We start from the raw sequence: 17,341 nt of genomic DNA, 5'->3' as shown, positions 1-17,341 counted from the left end.
GGAGCAGGTGGAGCGCGCATCTTTCGATCAAAAATTTGGCAGTTGTGGCATTTTCGGACCGCGTTAATACAATCTTTAAACAAAGACGGCCAGAAGTAGCCAGCGCGCAATATCTTTTGGGCTGTGGCATACCCAGACATATGACTGCCACACGCTCCAGAGTGACAGTCATTTAGAACCCTTTCAGCTTCCTCGTGAGTTAAACAACGTCGAAAAACAGAGTCCGCCCCACAGCGATAAAGAGTATCTCCAATAATCCTGAATTGTTGGGACTAGAATCGTATTTTCCGACGTTCTGACCTTGAAATTTCTGGCCAAAAGGATTGGGTCTGGAGATAAACGATGATATCCCCATACCACGGATCTAAAGTGCTGATTAGAAACAAGGATTCATCCGCAATGGGCTCCTTCGCCACAGTTTCCATGTCAGCACGCGGGAAGTCACACATTAACTCCGCAAAAACTAAAGATTTCTTATACTTAGATTTTTCAAATTCCAAGTCGAACTCTTGCAAGATGACAATCCATTTAGAGTACTTTCCCCCTAGCAATTGCTTGGTCAAAGTGTAGATCATAGGGTTGCAATCAGAAATTACTGTAGTTTTACGTAGTAAAATGTAGTGACGAAAACATTGGACAGCTTGAACAGCTGCCAATGCCAATTTCTCCACATGTGAGTATTTTAGCTCAGTTGGATTTAAAGTTCGACTAAGGTAATATATCACATGTTCAGTACCGAATTCATCTTCCTGAACTAAGACCATTCCAATGGTGGAATGAGAGGCGGCGAGATACAAGAAGTAGTCCTGGTTGTAGTTGGGAGGATGCAATAACGATGCATGGGTCAACGCGTGTTTTAGTGCATCAAAAGATTTCTGAGCTATCTCATCCCAATAGAATGGAGTACTCTGTTTCAACAACCGGGTAAAACCATTTGTAACCTCTGCGTAGTTAGGAATGAATCATCTTAAAAAGTTTGCATTCCCTTGCAAACTTTGGAGTTGGCGAAGACTCAAAGGAGGAGGCAATTTGACAATAGCTTCAACCATCGAGGGATCGACGTGAATGTCGGCTTTCCAAACAACAAACCCCAGCAATCGACCCGTTTCTATACAAAAAACACACTTGTGTGGATTCAACCTAATCTGATAATGCCTACACCTCATAAACATTGCTCGTAAAAGGATGAGATGATCAGCTTGATGTAATGAATGAGCAGGAAAATCATCGAGATAGGGTTGCACAATGTGCTTGATGTCATGAAATGCATAAGACATGGCCCTTTGAAAATTCGCCCCGACATTCTTGAGCCCAAAAGGTAATTTGCAATAATCAAATGTCCCCCATGGACAAATGAAAGCCGTTTTTGGTTGATCGGCAAGTAGAATATTGATTTGATTGTATCCTGAAAAACCATCCATGAAGGAAAATATTTCGCTACCGACACAATCATCAATGATTTGATCGATATAGGGAGTTGGGTAATTTTCCTTTGGCAGGCTCGATTAATGTCCCTATAATCGATACATATTCTTATTGTCCCTTGCTTTTTGTTAATCAGAACAATATTCGATACCCAATCCGTTAACGGGATCGGATAAATGAAACCTACTTTGAGTAATTTTTCAACTTCTACTTTAATAGCAGCAACTTTTCTTGGGTGAATCTGACGCAAACGTTGCCGGATGGGTTTAGCGTCCGAGTAAGTCTTGATTTCATGAACAACAATTGCGGGGTCAATTCCTGGCATTTCCTCATAGGACCAGGCAAACACGTCGCGGAATTCTTGAAATAGGGCCTTATATATTTGAATTTCATCTTCTGTACACGAGGCACCTATATGAATGTTTTCAACAATCCCGGGCTTAACCGAAATGTCAATAGGAATAGTTTGAGATATGTTTCCCAAATTTAACTCTGAATCAGGATTTTTCATTGGATTCTGAGGTTCCTTGACATATTCAATCGTAAAAATTGATGAAAAATCATTTTCAAAACCATCATTCTCGGGTAAAAACGAAGATCTGTGATGGATATCTTCCCATGGTAAATCATCTACACATAAGATTTCACGAATTTGCTCATCAGAGTGAACAATTTCGAAAAACGTTATTGAATCTGAGCTTGATGTGAAAAGTGATTCCTCACGGACCACATTCATTAAGTCAATTTCGGTTGAAGATGGGTCGGTAAACGATTGCACGGCCTCATACGCAATTTCATATGGACTCAAAGGCATAACATTACCAAATGAGTCTATCTTAGATTCAGAAGGTACGATCCAAGGATCATCATAAACAATGGTGTATGATGAAATCATATGAATGGTTGCAAATGAAGACGATGCGTTGATCGGAGGAAAAGGAAAAGTTCCCAGTAAACCGGCATCTTTAACTAGTCCTACTCCAACATCCTTATACGGGATAGTCACTTTACCGACATGCTGAATACTTTCAGAAGAGGCTGGGTCGGATGAAAAGTAAGCCATCTGGTCTATTGTTACGATCTTTCCATTATGAGGAAACTTTATAACCCGAAAGACCGATGAAACGACAGCTGTCATAACGTAAGACGAACTACGACCCAAGAGAAGGTTGTAATCTAGAGGGGCATCAACCACCTCCACATCTAGATTAATAGTTTTTCCTTCAACCCTTATAGGTAGATCCTGTAGAATGCCAAAAGGATGAAACCCACGGCCATCAAATGCATTAAGAATCGTCGGGGATTGATTTAGTGAAGGAGAACCAAGCGATATCCAACACTGTATCGACATAATACACGTTGAGGCTCCCTCATCAATCACAGTCCTATGAATAGGCATGTTTTTTACTATCACCGGGGTCTGGAAAGTCATTTGATGAGGTAAGCGCGGTGTACTATTTTCTAGATTGAAAATTATTAGGTTTGAGTCCTGAACGTCAACAGCTCCTATAGCCGACAAAAGTAGTTTACGCTGTGCTGGACATGATTGTAGCACTTCCAAAGCCGACATTGCTGAAGGTGAAACAACTAAATCCTCAACAATGTTATAGTTCTGAGCCGCTCTCGCATGTGGATTGAAAGCTGAATTTCGAAGTATACCCTTGGTGGGCGGTTTGATTACTAAGTCTGGATTAGGTTTCTCGATTTGTAGTGGATTGGAACCGGGAGCTGAAGTTGATGGGTTAGAATGAGAAGATTCTGCTTCTTTACCATCAACAGGACTTTTACTACCATAATCATGTGATCGAGTCGCAATCCTAACATGGGACATCATCAGTATGGGTTCTTCATTGGCATTCGAGGAAGAACCTATCATCTTATTGTCTTGACTTGGAAAAGGATCCTTCAAAACAGTAGGTATTTGGGAACCTTTGACAATCTTCGCAACCTCTGCACAATGAGGGCAGTCTCTTGTAAAATTCTCTTCGTCACAAATGAGACAAGGATAACGAGGTTTGCGTTTTTCATCATTAGATTCTGCTTTTTCAGTTTCTCTTTTGAATTTTTATCCGTTTTATTTTTCTTCTTCCCTTTCTTCTTACCACCAGATTTTGATTTGGCTGTAGATGACTCTACAACGTGAATATCGGCGGAAATCTCCGCGGAAGAATCTCCTGTCGGGGAATCTGGCAAGGTTATGATAGGAGAAGAATTCTTGGAAGACTTCTTCTTACTTTTGGTGTTAATCGTACCAATCATACCATCAGCAGCATGAGACCCTGAAGGAGTTGCAGGGATTTGATTTTGCTTAGGAAGATCGGGGATTTTCTCGTGTAACGTACCTGACTAAGTATAAACCAAGTCAAGGTACTGTGCTTGAGCAATTACTTGCTCCTCGATAACGACTCTGGCCTTAGCTACATCCTCAGTGATCTTTGGCAACAAAGATTTTATAAACCATTTAGCTAAGACCTGATCCAGAATAAAAACCTTCACTAAACGTCGTCGACGTCTCCATTCATGAATGTGATCTGAAATGTAAGTGGACGTCGACTGCTTTAATGAAGTTAGTAATTCTGTGCCATTGTCATATCTGACTAGCAACTGAAAATGAGTTAAAAACGAGGTAGCTAACTGACTAAAGTTATAAAAAGTTCCTCGCGGTAACTCAATGTACCACTTGGCCGCGAGACCAATTAGAGCGCGCTGGAAAAGCCTTAGATGAATTGAATCATCTGAAATGGAGTTAGACGCACACCAGAGGTGATAAGTCATCACATGGTTCGACGGGTCCTCTCCTGATTTGCCTTCAAACTTACGAATATCACTAGGCAACTTATTCGGCATTGGCTGCCAAAACGGAAGATAATTAATGGGATCGTTCGTTAGGCGCGACAAGTCAGGCAAGTCCAAAGTTGCGATAAATGGTAACTGACGATTAGGGTCCCTAAAACTCTGGGTCATGAGACCAGACCCAGGAGGAGGATATCCAGGATAACTAGGAATAGGAATTGCATTTGGGATATTGTATCCTCCCGGAAAACCAGGATTAACCGGACCGTACTAGGGTTGTTGAGGTTGTTGATATGTGTACCCAAGGTACAGTTGATACTGATAGACTGGCTGTTGCACAGCAGGACCGAATTGGTACTGTCCCTAGTACAGTTTATAAGTAAATTGTGGTTGACTTGTGACAACCGTACTTGAACCAGGTTGTCCTACAGGCATATGAACCAAAGTTTTAATTGTCGATCCAGACTGAGGTAAAGATGTCTTAGGAGTAGATACAGGAACAGCAGAAACCGGAGCTGTCGATACTCCAGAAGTAGGTGGGGTAGATTGAACAGATGTTGCAGTAGTTGCAGCAGCCGTTTGGGGCGGAGTACGAGGCATACTAGGCCCAGGTTGAGAAACTACCGAAGGTACAGAAGTTTGAATAGTAGACTGGACAGGTTGCTGGGGTGAACCAGAAACTAAGGGTTGTCCAATTTGAGATGACAACTGTACATTCAGTTGCAAGACTTGTTGAGTTTGCGATGGATCCCACACTAAATTCATTCTTGGGTACAGAACCATAACAGGTTGAGAATATTGAGGACCATAACCGGGTTGAGGGTAGGGTTGATAATTCAAAGGTACATTTCCCGTTCCTTGAACATATGATTGACCGAAGGGTGGTTGGAAACCTTGGTTCGAGTACTAACCTTGGGGTTGATACCCTTGAGGCATGTACTGATACTGGGGTTGACCTTGAGGTAGATATTGATACTGGGTTGACCCTGAGGTACATATTGAGTCTGGGGTTGACCTTGAGGAACGTACTGTCCCGTAGGTATGTATTGTCCTTGAGGTTGTCCCCCAGGCGCAAATTGGGTACCTTGAGGTTGCCCCCTAGGCGATAATTGAGGATTTTGAGGCTGTCCCCCAGGTGGTAACTGACCACCTTGAGGTTGAGGATTAGGAATAGTACCTGACATCATGAGAATATCTTCTACACTCAATGGCTTAGTACCATTGTTTCCAGTTAATAACCCTTGTTCAATGGGTTGAGGAGATGCCCCCGCAAAAGTACCAGAAAGTGACTGATACCCAGAAGGAACAGAAGAACCGCCGTACAAAAAGGATTCTAGTGATTGAGTAAACATGGACGACTGTCTTGACATATTTAACGGAGGATAGTAACCTCTAGGTGTTTGGTGATAAGGAACATGGGGTGGTGAAAAACTTAGCCTTGGGTTTTCTAAGAAATTAGTCAAAGAAAGATACCAAGCACTGCTCCTAGGTGGACTATAAAAAATTGATTCACGCTCCCTTAGTTCAATAGCAGGTTGATTTTCAAGGATAGGGATGCCTACTTCTTCTTCCGGAGTAGCAAGTTCTTCGATAGCTATAAGTCCAGAAGGAAGATTTTGGGTAATTATTCTTTCTACCCTAGGTGAACCAGGACCACTAGAAGCTGGAGAAGTAAACCCTGATGTTGGAGTAGCAGCAAATTCACTTTCAGGTTCGGATATTTCAGGTTCCTCACCTATATCACTAGTAGATGAAAAGCTACCATTAACTTCGGAAACGGACACTGATTGTGGATTATAATCTGCTACTAAAGCTTGAAAATCAGGATGTACCACCAAAGAAGACTCTCCTTCTTTAGGTGACCCAACTCTACTGTCTCTAGGAGTTACGAGGGCTCTTAACCCTTCAGGCTGGTGTTGAGCCTCAAACCTGCACTTCTTTACACATCCTCTCAGCCTCCTTTTCCTATTCATTTCCTTCTTTTGCCACTCATTCCCTCCATCAAAATTGCTCAAATCATTGTATTTTAGGACTTTTTACATGGTTTGCTAATTATGCTAATGACTATTGTTGGTTTAGAATTTTGGTTCAAAGTGTTGCGTTTCCGCAGCTCACACAGGGTTTCCGCAGCTGATCCCGGTTTTCGCAGCCAACCCCGGATTCCACAACTGTTTTATTAAATGATATGTTCCAGGTGTCCTCCGGGAAGAAGAGCCACATGGGCAAGTTCTTGGAACCAAGGACATGGTGTGTGTCCTTCTAGCTCACCCAAACCGGTCATAAAAACCTGTGGTCAACGAGGAGGCAAATACGGTCAACAGAAGTCATTGGCGGTGGCACGGCTCTGCGTGTTCTGTTTTGGAGCACGTGAAGAACAGGTGGCATCTTCCTCAGCCACGAAGACAGTGGGAAACATGAATCCAACAGCAGATTGAATGCCCACAACGACCGTTGCCTAAATCCGAGGACGCAGCAAGATTACGTGTTTTTACACAGCTGCTTGAATAGCTTAGTTTTCGTTAAGTTAGTTTGCTTTCCTCTGTTATAAATAAAGCGTCTTTGAACGCTGGATAGTTAGTCGTTGTTGTAATCGCTTTGTAATTTTGAGCTCCCCACTGTACTTTTACATTTGCTATCAATACATGAGAAGACTGTTTTACACTTAAGCGTATAACTGCTCCTTGAACCGGCTGAAGTAGGCAGAGGGCCCCTGTTTGCTGAAGCCCTGTACAGTAACTTTTTATTTCCAGCATTTCTTTTTCTTGTTTCATGTATAATAGCTGTACAGATGTCTTTTAATTGCTGCGTTTTTATTTCTTTTCAACATGTATATTAGCTGTACATAAACTTTGATTTCTGCTGATTTACATTTCTGCACTTTTGTTCATGACTGATCAGTGTGTTATGCAGGTTTCTTAGGCAAGCCAGGGACAGTTTTCTTTCTTTTCTTTTCATAACTAGTGGCATGTGTGATCATCTTGTCTAGGCTGCTGACCTTTATTTTTCTGCAGTTTGATTTTCATTAGTATCATTTCTTTAACTTGCACTTTACTTTCTGCTCAGTAGTTATCAAGTTGTTCATTTATTGATGGTTCTTTTTCTATAATCAACTAACTTTATTGGAGCCAAAATATCACTTAGTGCAGCTTGGTTTATTTTGCTTTAAGACTCACATTACTGACCTGTTCATAATTGTTCTCACATGATTAAGAAAAGGTTAAAATAGTGTGATTTGTCTCACTTAAATTTCACATTGATTAGATTTTAATGAAGAGTTAAAATAGTGTAAAGTAGTGAAAAGTAGTTGTTCTTGCTTTTAATTGAGTTCATATAGATTTCATTTTCATTTTCATCAGCAGCAGAGATACTGGGCCGATGCCATTAGTCCTTTATTTGATTTTAAGCTTTGATTTTATTTCAGTTATTGTTCAAGTTTTCTTTTAGAATACTCTTTAAGTTTCAAGAAATCACTTAGAAATCATCACAATCACCCACATTCACTCGCTTTATTACATCTCCATCACATCACATTAGGAAAGATACAATCAAAAACAAACTAAAAAGATAAAAACGACAAAAGACTTAGAAAAGGTTATCTAAGTACATATAGTACACCTCACTTCATCAGCTTACGAGCCCCGGGTTGACATTTAAAAGTTGCAATTTAGACATCACTAAATTGACCAAACATTTTGGCGCCGTTGCTGGGGAAGTGAAATTAGGTAGCCAATTTCTAAAAAAAAAACAAGAAAATTTCAAGGAAGGAAAATTGATAACCTCTCAAAGTATGCTCTCCTCTTGCACTTAATGTGATCTGGAGGATCAGAAAAGAGAAAGTTATTGGTTTAATAGTTTCTTGAGTATGCTCTCTTCTTGCACCTAGAGTGACCTGGAAGATCAGAAAGAGAATTATTACCCCGACTTGAAGGAAAATAAAAAATGACATGCATAGAGCAAGAGATTCTAGGGGAAGGTTTTTAGCTAGAGCCAAGAGTTCGATTTTTACAAGTCCATCTACTTCAAGGAATAGACAAGAGACACCTCCATCATCTCCAACTTACACTCCTAGCCCTAGGATTCCTGGAATTCAAGAGGCAATAGTTGACTCTCCCACACCATCCATCGAATCTGAATCAGAAAGGGACCCTTTTCTTCCTTCCATAGGAGGACAAATTGTAATTGAAGAAGTAGAATCATCTGAAGAAGAGGGAGAAATTCCTTCTCGTTCACCCTTAGTAGAGGAACCGGAAAACTCTGAAGTCTCCGGGGAGACTACCATGGCTGAGGAAGATGCACCTGGATTTGGTAGAGGTAGAGGTAGAGGAGGAGGAGGGGGAAACAATGGAGGAGGTCGAGGTAAAATTGGGGGAAATAGGGATGGAGATAACTCATTCGGATTTCCTATAGTCGATGAGGACTCCCGAGCCACCATGAAAAACATCTCACCATCTGTCCTCCCAAACTTCCACGGGATGAGGAATGAGGACCCTGAAACATTTCTATTTGAGTTTGAAGTCGTTTGTCGAACTTATGATTATCTGGAAGACTCTCAAAAACTCAAACGGTTCCCTTCAACATTGAAAGGTGCAGCCTTGAAGTGGTTCATGGGATTACTCACTCAATCCATTAGGTCTTGGAATGATATGAAACAAACATTTTTGGATAGGTACCTGGACTATTGTATGCCCACCAATCACAAGGATGAGGTATTCAAAATGATGCAAAAAGAAGATGAAAATTTGGAGGATCTGCTTGAAAGATTTCAATACAACTTGAAAAGAGCAAAAATGAACAACTTAGATGAGGAGACCTTAAAAGCCCTTCTATTGAAAGCCATTAGAGATGAATGGATAGATATTTTGAACATGATGGGGAAGGGAGATATATCTCAACTTTCACTCAATGATATAGCAGAACTATGTGTCCATCTCTCAAGGGGGAAATCTAAAACTCAAAAAGGGCCTAGAGATCCTTCTCTCATCAGAGCAAATAAATCTGCAACTAGATCAGTAAGTAGGGCTGAGATTGGCAACATGCTTGATGAATTAAAAACTGATATCTTAGGGAGTCTTAGTGAGCAACTAGACACCCTTAAGATTCAAAATAAGCAGAAAGCAGAAGCTGAGGCTTTGGCCATCTTTTGCCCAAAGTGTAGGAAGAAACATGCTCTAAGGGAATGTCCCTTGGATGCAAAAGTTATAGAGACATGTGTAATTTGTTCAGAGAATCATGAGACCAAGGATTGTCCTTCAATCCCTGGGCTCAAAGCTGTCTTTCAAGAAGATCCAAATACACTCGAATCTCTCTGTTTTGTCGCAAGGAGACCTTGGCAGGGGCAACAAAATCAAGGGTTTAACAACTCTATGAATTTTCAACCCCAACCAAATTGGAACCCTTGGCAACAACCTTGGTCCCAACCTCAAAATCCTTTTCAATCATGGGTACAAGGTATGCAAAATCCTTATGGGAGATTTGCTCAATTCTACCAATATCCTCCATCTTTTCAAAATCAACAAGCTCCACAACTTCCAAAACAAAATCCACAACTATCATTGCCATTTCCACAACAACAACAACCTTCTCAACAGAATCCAAACTCTCAACTCTTGCTTCCATTCCAACAGAAGTCAAATCAACTTCCTTCTCAGCCATTGCCAAACCCCAATAATAAAAACCCTCAAAATGCTTATATGTTGGAAGGTCAACAATTTCCTACCTATATGATTGTTCCTCTCAATGAAGTACAACTCAGATCAGGTAGAGTCATGGATAAACCTTCTATAAATGCTCAAAAGAAAAGCATTTTTGAGGAAGAATCTCTTGAAGCCAATAAGGGTTCTGAAGCATCTCTTCAAAACCCAAACACTCAAAAAGAAAAAGAAAAAGAATTAACTCCCACAACTCCCATAGTTGAGCAACCTGCATCTTTATCCACACCTCCTTTTCTTGAAAGATTACAAATTAACAAAGGAGTGGAAAAACAAATTTGGTTGCCTGACTATAACTTTCTAGATGAATTGAAGAATGTCTATATCAAGATTCCCTTGTTACAAGCCATTAAGGAAATTCCTATTCTAGCAAAAACAATAAAGGAGTTGAGCCTTAAAAGACCAGGAAGGAAACCAAGAGATACCAGAAGGATCCACCTGGTAGGGAAAATTGTAGATATCATGATGGGAAAAATTACTATGCAGAAATATGTAGACCCCGGTAGTCCAATTGTCAAAACACATATCAATGGGGTAGAAATACCAAATACTTTGATTGATTTAGGGGCTGTTATCAACATCATGAGTAGACAGACTATGGAACAGCTAAAACTTCCTAATCTTCTTTTTACACCTACTTTATTGCAGTTGGCAGATCGATCAATTATTAAACCAGATGGTGTATTAGAAGACATTCCAGTCTCCCTAGGCTCTTGGGAATATCCAGTGGATTTTATGATTTTAACTCCCAAGAGTAATCTAGGAGGACATCCTCTTATTTTAGGAAGACCTTGGCTAGCCACAGCTGATGCTTTCATAAGTTGTAGGTCTGGGGATATGTATATTTCTGATGGTAATTCGACAAAGAAGTTCAATCTGTATCCTCTAGCAAAAGCAATTACAGAAATAGGGGATAATGAGTGGGTTGATGATGAAGATACTATACAACCTGTCTTTACCATTTCTGAGGTTAGTGAAGATAGTCAAATTCTGAACACATTAGAAAACTTTGAACCATCTTCAGAATATGACTCCACACAATTTCAGTTGGATTCTGACATTGAGTGTCTATCATCTAGACAAATGTCTCTTTTCTCTATGGAAGAGTTTGGTAGTTCTGCCATTGAGATCTTTCTAGGAAAAACATTGAATATCAACAAAAACTTGGAAAAATCACAACAGGAGGAGCTAACCAAAATCTTACAAAAACATTCTACTGCATTTGCATGGGAGTATACTGATATGAAAGGTATTGATCCTAAGACTTGCATTCATCACATTTACATTGAGGAAAATAGTAGACCAATCAGACAACCTCAAAGAAGGATGAATCCAAACCTTAGGGAGATAGTGAAAGAAGAGCTCCAAAAGCTACTTAATGTAAACTTCATTTACCCCATTTCAGATAGCCGATGGGTTTCCCCTTTGGTTATAGTACCTAAAAAGAATGGTAAATGGAGGGTTTGCATTGATTACAGGGAATTGAACAAAGCAACTTTGAAGGATCACTTTCCTTTACCCTTTATTGATCAAGTATTAGATACTTTAGCAGGCAAAAAGTATTTCTCATTTTTGGATGGTTTTAGTGGTTACAATCAGATTCAGGTAGCACCTGAAGATCAGGACAATACCACATTTACCTGTCCATGGGGAACTTTTGCTTACCGAGTACTTCCTTTTGGATTATGTAATGCACCCGCAACATTTCAAAGGGAAGTACTAGGAATCTTTTCTGATCTAATTCATGATTGTGTAGAGGTCTATATGGATGATTTTACAGTTTATGGTAATTCATTTGAAGAGGCATTAGAAAATTTGGAAAAAGTCCTTATAAGATGTAAAGAAACAAATCTTTCATTAAGTCATGAAAAATGTTTTATGATGTTTACTGAAGGGATTGTTTTAGGACATCATATTTCAGGAGATGGAATTAAAGTTGATAGATCAAAAGTTGAAGTCATCTCCAAGTTACCTATTCCAAATTGTCAAAAAGATGTTAGAAGTTTTCTTGGATTTACTGGGTATTATAGAAGATTTATTGAAAACTTCACCAAGATAGCATCTCCACTCTTCAAATTACTTACAAAAGACTGTGAATTCAAATGGGATCCTGACTGTCAATCTGCATTTGAAACTCTAAAAACAAGAATATCTGAAGCACCCATTTTGAGAGGGCCAAATTGGAAACTTCCTTTCCATATTTCTACAGATGCTTCAGATACAGCTCTAGGAGCTGTGTTGGGTCAAAAGGATTTAGTTCTTTATGCCATTTATTACACCAGTAAAAATTTGACTCCCCCTGAGTTAAATTATACTGTGACTGAAAAAGAGTTCTTAGTCGTTGTTCATGCAATTAACAAGTTTAGACACTATATAACAGGCTATGAAACTTTTGTCCATACTGATCATTCTGCAATTAGATATCTCATGAACAAACCTGTTACTAATGGCAGAGTCACAAGATGGCTTTTACTTTTACAAGAATTCAATATTACTGTGTTAGATAGACCAGGAAAACAGAATACAGTAGCTGATTTCTTGTCTAGAATCCAAAATACTAACGAAGATTCTCCCGTAGAGGATAAGTTTCCATATGAATATCTGTTTGCAGTAACTACTAAAACTCCTTGGTATGCAGATATTGCTACTATTTGGTTACAGGGAAGCTACCTCCACACTTATTTCCTAATGAGAAAAGGAAAATCATTCAGGAGAGTTCAAAGTATTCATGGATTTCTAATGAATTGTTTAAAACAGGGCTAGATTGTGTGATCAGAAGATGTGTTTGGGAAGATGAAATGCCTGATATCCTTAAGGCATGTAATGATGAACCGTGCGGTGGACACTTTGCTGACAAGAGGACGGCCTATAAAATCCTTTCTTTAGGATATTATTGGCCTTCTCTCTTCAAAGATGCAAAACAATATGTTAGAAGGTGTGACAGCTGCCAAAGAGTTGGGAAACCAACTCCTTCAAATGAAATGCCATTACAGCCACAGGTACTCATCGAACCCTTTGAGAAATGGGCTTTAGATTTTGTTGGACCTATTAATCCACCATCTAAACAAAAGAAGTATATATTGGTTTGCACTGATTATGTTACTAAATGGGTAGAAGCCAAGGCATTGCCTTCTGCCACTGAAAATTCAGTTGTTCAATTTCTTTTTGAGGATATTTTTACTCATTTTGGTGTCCCAAGAGAAATTGTGACAGATCAGGGAAGTCAATTTACATCTAACTTGATGGAAAAGCTGATGGAAGAATACAAAATCAAGCATAGAAAATCTACTCCATACCATCTGCAAGCAAATGGTCAAGTGGAATCTACAAACAAAGTTCTTGAGAGCATCATCACCAAAACTGTTCATCTCCACAGAAGAGATTGGGCAGAATGGCTTCCTGAAGCCTTATGGGCCTATAGAACTACATGGAGGAACACAACAAGACATTCTCCCTATGAACTTGTTTATGGGAAAGAAGTCTTGCTCCCCATTGAGTTCCAAGTCAAGACCTTCAAGATGGCAGTTCAGTTGGGGATGAGTCTATCAGAAGCCCAAAAGCACAGAATGGAGCAGCTGAATGAGCTAGATGAAATAAGACAAGATGCAATTTTAAGGACCGATCTAGTTCAGCACCAAAGAACTAAGTGGCATGACAGATATATCAAAGAAAAGAAGTTTCAAAAGGGAGATTGGGCTTTACTGTTTGATTCAAAGTTTAAAGACTTCAAGGGAAAATTTCAAACTCATTGGCTTGGGCCATATGAGATTGATGAAGCCTTTAGCAATGGAGCAGTTCGAGTCAAGACTATTGATGAATTTCAAACTCCTCTCATTGTGAATGGCCACCGATTGAAAATTTATCATAAGCCACTCTCAAAAGAGGACTTTGTCAAAATGTTTCAAGAAAATTCTGCAATGAGGCTGGTGGGGAAGAGTCCTTCTCCTCCATCAGCCTAGTCTTTGTTTCTTTCTGAAAAAAAATAAAAAAAATAAAAAAAAAATAAAAATAAAAAAAAATGTGTATGAGCCTGAAAACCAATCTCAGATTGGCGGTCTTATACAGAAAATATGGAGTGAAAATCAGGGACACCTGACACTCTATATTTTCCAAAAAAAAAAATCTCTCTTTCTCTTTCCATCTTCACTTCATTTCACTTCACCTTCATCATTTTTCATCTCCATTCCATTTCATCATCACTTCATTCCATTCACTCCATCTCATATCATCAATAAAAGTCCCTCTCAGGACTATTTCATTCAGTTAGTTCTTTTTCCTAACTAACTTTGTGCAGTTAAAGGGGAGTTGTCTTAGTTTCCGCAGCTGGAAACCGTTTCCGCAGCTCGCACCAGTTTCCGCAGCCAGAAACGATTTCCGCAGCCAGCATCACTCTGTCTCTACAGCCAGCAGCACTCTGTTTTCAAAGAAAAAAAATCTCAGTCAAAGGTTAACATCATCATCACCAAAGGCAACAAGGATATGAGGCATCTGCAAGATCAGAAAGCAATAATGGGTCAGCGACCTTAATCAACAAATGGCAAACTTATGAAGGTATGATCAAAATCTTTTCCAAACAACAATTTAATGTCATTTTATGCATAGTTATCAAATCGTGGAAAGAGCCACTAAATGCAATGATTCGGCAAGATCATCCCACTCCTCCTCCACGATAATGCTTCATCCACCTCATACCTTTCTAACGGTTCCATAATCACTCTTAATTCAAACTCGAAATGGGACTGTGTTTTCATTTATTGGCCGTACGAGGAAGAAGTGACCTAATGTACCACGGCTCTCCTTACCATCATTTCCGCAGCCAACGCTGAGACGTGTGCGTAAGCCACCCGACTCTAAAGGATTCAGCCGTTATTCTGTTCACTTATCACTCCATTTCCGCATGCATTGAACTCATTTCTCGTGTTTGTCTTCTACTCCCTCGTACTCACACCATTTCCACTCTCATTTCCGCTGCAAACTCCACAGCTCTGTTTCAAACCCCGATTACAGTTCTGCAATACGCCTTGCATTACGTTACGGCTACTCCACTTACAGCCGTAATCCACCTATTTTTCCCATAAGCATCCTCCTTGAGCATCCACACACAGTCAAGGCTTCAGCCGAAGTTGAGAGTTGAAGATGGGGAAGCTGCTTAGAGCTGAACCTAAGGGTCTGAAGTATTTAGAAGGGTATCCACAGAGGAAGGAAGCATTAAAGAAAGCAAAGTGGTTGAATTTTATTCAAAAAATCAGAGGGCATAATAAGGAGGTAACGAAAGCATTTGCTCGATCCTTCAATGGACACACCGTGGAAGTAGGGGACCTGAAATTCACAATAACAGAGAACACCATAGCAGCAGCAACCAGTTTACCACAAGAGGGAGACAGATGGTTTAAAAATAGAGGGCTGGAAGATCAGGGATGGAAATACATGCTTAAGAACCCAGGTATGGACACTTCAATATTCACTAAAGGGATTCCTGTGCATGTAATTAAGGAAGAATGGACTGCATTGTTATTACTTGTTCAAAAGTTTATCACATGTGAGGGCCGCTTTGGAACTATGTATATGTACCATGCAAGGATTATGATGAATTTCATAGAAGGCCATACCCTTAACTTACCTTACTTCCTGTTAGCAAGCTTGAAGAAAATGAGCTCCACTGTCCAGAAAAATGTAGGCCATATTGAATCCCACCTTTACCATCATGGGCTCATCAGAATTCTCATTGAGGATCAATTGAAAAATAATAATGATACCTAGGAAAAGTTTTTAATCAGAAATCACTTCCAAGAAGTAACTGAAGCCTCCACCAGCAGTTCTCCAAAAATCCCAAAAAGGAGTAGGAGGAGAGAAAGAAACGTTACAGCCCAGGACCTTCCTACAGTAGACACTCAGGAAACTGTTCAGGAGAAAGAAGGGGAGGGAGCTAAAAATCAGAAGCAGAAGAAGGATAAAGGAAAAATAATTGTTCAAGAGACATATCCATCCCCTGAACCATCTGTAGAAGAAGAGTCTCAAACTCTGGCTGATAGACTAGCACAACTTCAATCTGCTGCCCTCTCAAAGAAGAAACAGAAAGAAAAACAGAGTGCCCAGCAAAAGAGCACTAGTGCACAAGTGAGAAGAAGCAGTAGACTTAAAGAAAAAATGAGTGTGACTAAAGAAAAACAATCACATTTCATTGATTTGGGAGAAGGTACACCTGAAAAGGCTCCAACTCATCTTGGCCTTAAGTCGAGTCCTCCACGTGTTGAGTCCACTCCTCCACGTGAAGAGAGTCCCTTTCAGCCAGAACCTCAAACAGAATTTGATTTTAAACATAGCCCAAGAAGAACACCTGAAATTGACCCTGACCAGCAGGAGGTATACAATTATTTGGAGACCTTGGAGCAATCAGTTGCAGGTCCAAGCACTATATTGCCTCTTGATGAACAGGTCCAATCTTTAAAACAGGAGGTGTTTGAGCTAGAAGTCCTGAACCGGCATATTAAACAAGAAAACGAAGCATTGAAAGAACAAAACAAGGTGGACAAAATTGTCCATGACAATACCATGCTTCACTTAGGACTCTGGCAGAAGAAGAACAGAAAATTGAAGAGAAAATGTAAGAAGCTGAGCAGGGCATTGATCAATTTGAAATTCAGGTGTTTAGTCAGAAAACCAAGGAAAATTTTGGCAGCAAGGAGAAAGAGAAGAAGGCTAGATGTTTTGGCAGAAGCATCTGAGCACATGGATTGAAAAACAATGACAAAGTTTTGGTTGCATGAGGACATGCAACAACTTCACAGTGGGGGTATGTTGAGCTTCAAACCTGCACTTCTTTACACATCCTCTCAGCCTCCTTTTCCTATTCATTTCCTTCTTTTGCCACTCATTCCCTCCATCAAAATTGCTCAAATCATTGTATTTTAGGACTTTTTACATAGTTTTCTAATTATGCTAATGACTGTTGTTGGTTTAGAATTTTGGTTCAAAGTGTTGCGTTTCCGCAGCTCACACAGGGTTTCCGCAGCTGATCCCAGTTTCCGCAGCCAACCCCGGATTCCGCAGCTGTTTTATTAAATGATATGTTCCAGGTGTCCTCCGAGAAGAAGAGCCACATGGGCAAGTTCGTGGAACCAAGGACATGGTATGTGTCCTTCCAGCTCACCCAAACCGGTCATAAAAACCCGTGGTCAACGAGGAGGCAAATACGGTCAACAGAAGTCATTGGCGGTGGCACGGCTCTGCTTGTTCTGTTTTGGAGCACGTGAAGAACAGGTGGCATCTTCCTCAGCCACGAAGACAGTGGTAAACATGAATCCAACAGCAAATTGAATGCCCACAACAACCGTTGCCTAAATCCGAGGACGCAGCAAGATTACGTGTTTTTACACAGCTGCTTGAATAGCTTAGTTTTCGTTAAGTTAGTTTGC

The sequence above is a fragment of the Pinus tabuliformis genome, chromosome 5_2, assembly GCF_031772625.1.
Source record: "Pinus tabuliformis cultivar Carrire ecotype Pingquan chromosome 5_2, CPIR1, whole genome shotgun sequence".
In the NCBI taxonomy this organism is placed as follows: Eukaryota; Viridiplantae; Streptophyta; class Pinopsida; order Pinales; family Pinaceae; genus Pinus; species Pinus tabuliformis.
Note: the sequence above shows the minus strand (reverse complement) of the source record.